We start from the raw sequence: 4,468 nt of genomic DNA on the forward strand, positions 1-4,468 counted from the left end.
ACCAAGACAAAATGACATATAATATAACACATATATGCACATAATGATACACACCTTGCTCAACAAGTTACAAGGTGTAAGTGAAATGGATAACATTTTTCTAGTGTTAACATTTCTATTCCTGTTCTTAGAAGATTTATAGAAAAATCATCAAAAGTCCAAATCAGAATCTGTAAATTCTAAGAGTTTGGAAAATGTGTCTAGTTTGTTCATAAATTTCATTATGATTTTTAGTGGCTTCTCACTTGTGTGAAAAAGTCCATATTCACAGACTGGTCCGGATTTGTTCTTGAAATGATAGGCAGTTTTGTAAAAATCACCATAAATTGTAAAAAAATCGTATGGAGATGTGGAAGTAGTCATTTTAAAGGTATGAACCTGAACTATTTGCACCTAATACAGTTTTGAAAACTAAACTGTTTAAGTTGACCAAAACAGTCCGTGAATGGAGTTAAACTTTTCTGATGAAAGCTGTTGGGTGAGTTTAGTTGTGTTCTTGGTGTTTTAACTTGTATTCCCCCCCTTAAAACTTAAGAAAAACATGAAAAGATAGGGGTATGAACTCACCTTGTGTGATTTCAGAGGATGGATGATGAAGAAAGGAGGTGTTCAACTCAAGAACACTTAGAAGGTGCTTGAAGATTCGAAGATCTAACACACATATGATGATGTTTGTGTAAGATATCCATGATTCAAGTAGAAAGAAGGAGAAATAATCATGTGAGGAGTGATATTACTTACTAGGAGTAGATGAAGAGCTTGTCATCAGCCTTGGACTTTTCGAGATTAGAGAGAGACAGTGGGAGAGAATGAGTTTTTGCTTCTTGGTGAAGTGTGAGTGAAATGGAAGGAGAGATGAGGGTCTTACTATCCTTGTGTCAAGGCACTTGGCTGAAGAGAGTGGGAAAAAAGACAATGAAATGACCAGGTATGGTGGAATAGTAACTGGGGATGGTCTTGGAGTGGGTATGGGAGGTGACTTGTGTCCTTGCCCAAAGGATAAGTCAACACTCCACTCCATATCTTACCCACTATATTTTTAGTCTTAGATAATGATTACCCTCAAAATGTGATTAGATTATGGAAATATGGGGTCTTATATGTCAAAATATAAGTTTGGGTGAAAATCCCGTGTTAAAATCACGAAAAACGGGCTCAAAACGCTAAAAATATTGAAAACCGGGTAAAAGTTGCAAATTTCCGAAGTTCAGGGTCGGAGGTTCGGTCCTAGCCATTAGAACCGAAAGTAGATGGGAACCGAGAATAGGGTTCGGTCTTGACCAGTTTCGCATCTCGGAACCGAAGGTAGCATTCTTGGACCGAAGGTGGCATTCTCGGACCGAAGGTGGAGTTTCGGTCTCTTAGTAGGTTCGGTTCAGGAAAGTGGTTTCGGTTCTCAAGAGGTTTCAGTTTCTTAAGGGAGGTTCGGTTCCTGAGAAGGTTCGGCTCCTTAAGAGAGGTTCGGTTCCTAAGAAGGTTCGGCTCCTTAAGAGGGTTCGGCTCCTTAAAGCTGTTTTTCGCGTAAACTTCCGTTTTCGAGCGGTTTTCGACTAAATTAAGGGTCGGGATGCCCCGAGTGATTTTAAGAAGTTGAGAGAGATTTGGGAGAGATTTGACATACTTAGAGAGATTTGGCATACTTAGAGAGATTTGGGAGAGATTTGACATACTTGGAGAGATTTGGCATACTTAGAGAGATTTGGGAGAGATTTGACATACTTGGAGAGATTTGGCATACTTAGAGAGATTTGGGAGAGATTTGACATACTTGGAGAGATTTGGGAGAGATTTCAGATAGGGAGAGATAGAGTGAAAGAGATTGGGAGAGACTTCTTTTGTGACCTTTTTGAATGTTTGGCTTTGTAACGCAAGGTCCGTAAACCCCGTTAAGCCATGTTTAAGAGTCTTACACACCCCCGAAGGGTATGTAATAGTGTTTTATCGCTTTGCTACATCACTTACCCCGATTAGGGCTCAAGAATCCTACACATACGAACTTTCCAAGTGATGACTTCTTATTAAAATAGCGAATTGTACAATAATTACATAACGTAAACCCTAGTATACAAGAGTTAGTAGAGTTGACCGGTTTGACTTGTTGACTTTATTTGACTTTGACTTAACTAGAATTTGACGGTTGTCACAAGATGCTTCTACTTCCTCATGCCAGAAAGCTTCTATTGCAGTTGAAGAATCTACCAAAGAGTGCAAGCAAGCGACCGCAAAAGTCGAAAAACTAATTTCTGATGCTCAAGTCTTTCTTGATTCTCTACAGGCTGCAGCTCAAAAGAATGCTCAAATGGTGAATGCTTCGGTTGATAATCTTACCAGTTCGCTTCAAGCTGAAAAGAAGCACTTTGAGGAGGCACGCAAAGCAATCCAGACTGCCAACACCGAACTTCACACATCAGTTGATGCCCGTCCTACTCAACTTGAAGCCGAACTCGCAGTGGAAAGCAAGATAATGGATGAGCTGGATCGTCGAACTTCTCAGCTTAAAATTCAGAACTTGAAGCTCAAGACGGCAACCAAGGAGATTGAAGAACTCAAGTCTGAGCGAGCAGTGGTCAAAAATTATGTTGGTGATGTGCATTCTATTCTTTTACATCTTCTGGAAGCACATGACTCGGTCCTTACAATCTCGGTTCGACGCCACTTGGCTTAGAAATTAAGACCTGCTCTAGACATTCTAAGTAGGATTTAAGGTGTTCCGGAGCCTGTTGTCCCTCCGAAACAAGGGGTAGAAGAGATTATGAAGGAACAACCACAACAACCTCCGAAAAGCAAACCTATCACCCAACCGAAAGTCACTGGTGAACCGAAGGGTAGTGAAGCTTTGGGCAGTATGAAGGACAAACGAAAGAAGAAAATTGGTGATGATGATGATGATGAAATCGAAGATGTGACTGATACAGAACAAAAAGCTTCCAAAACCGAAAAACCTCAAAATCAAGCCAAATGATCGAGAGATTGAGGAAAAGGTTCGTAAAGCTAAGGAAGAAGTTGATAGGGAGAGGAAACAAAAAGAAGCGAACGATGTATTAGAACAGAGGAAATCTATGTTCCCTATGTGGACTATGGAAAAGCTTCTGAAGGAGGTAATTGAAGTTCCAAGCACACATTGTCTCGAACCGGTGCTTTCATTCGATCTTGAGAATTCCAAGGATTCTCAATTTGATATGCCAATCACCCGAAAGGCATTCATCTTTCATTGTTTTGAGTCAACAGTTGCCATCCCCTCTCTTGACCCGAAGGTTGATCAAGACCTGATTGACTACTATCTTGCGTTCTCTCAACCTCAATACCTGACTTAGAGTAAACAGAATATCACAACAGTCAAGGTGTTGAAACCCACTTCAGCAGGGAAGTTTATCAATATCAAGTTTTAAGTGACCCGAGGTTCAGACAGGTTGGTTCATATGATCTCCCTGGATGATTTGCCAAATTTGAATCCTCATGACTGGATTCTCCTGAACAATATTTTGTTAACTAATCAACAAGAGTATGAGCCTATCATTGATCACATTAAGCGAATTCTGGTGTGCTATATTCTTGAAGTCGCAAAAATGGACCAGGAGATCGCCTCTGCCATAAAAAAGAAGCCCACTATCAGGCCAATTGGGAAGGCAAGTGACATCAATGTGATGATGAAGGGAAAAATCGATCCACAGTTTCATACAGTCATGTTCACCTGGGGCAAAAGTCAAAAATGCATGTTCGCTCTTGTTGACAAACACCTGTTCTCTACTTCTTGCTTGGAGCATATTCTCGATATCATATACAGGTGCAATCAGAACAGTGAAGCCGATAAAAAGATGTTTTCAGATATGCTTCGGTGGTACATTCACTTTCGTCAAACTCTTCTTGCCATCATCCCCAAGCTGTTCAAGACTGTGAAGAAAACCACTGTTACTCAACCGAAGTGATCTCTCGCCTCAATTGGCACAAAGGGGGAAATTGTTGAGTATATGGGTTGCTCCATTGGGCTTAGTTAGTTCAGTCCATTTGTATTCACGGTTTGGGCCTGTCCAGCCGTGTTTTGTTTTAGGGTTTGGTATATATAGTGCATGCATGCATTATATTAATTACGCTTCTTGAATATTTCCTTTAACAAGTACTGTAACCCTAGCACGCCTCTAAAGTAGAAGTTCTTCATTGAGCTCTTCTGAGGTGTTGCTGTTTTAATCATTCGACATTCGTTTGATTCATAGTGGTGTTCATTGCTCTCTATTACTTGTTATTGTCTTATTAATATCTGTTTGAATCTATCGATCTTAGAGAATATTATTCTCATCACATAGTTCTTGGAGTGGTACCAAACCAGTAGATCTCATTCTTGGGACCAAAATGAACCAAAAACTCATACATGCTAGATCTAATACATCCATGATTAAGCTCATAGCTTTTTAACTCAAACAAGCTGGAAATGAAGCCCATAATCCAGATCCATAAGCTCTTCCTTTATCCC

This window comes from Lactuca virosa, chromosome 2, assembly GCF_052849685.1.
Source record: "Lactuca virosa cultivar CGN04683 chromosome 2, Lactuca_virosa_CGN04683_v6, whole genome shotgun sequence".
Classification (NCBI taxonomy): Eukaryota; Viridiplantae; Streptophyta; class Magnoliopsida; order Asterales; family Asteraceae; genus Lactuca; species Lactuca virosa.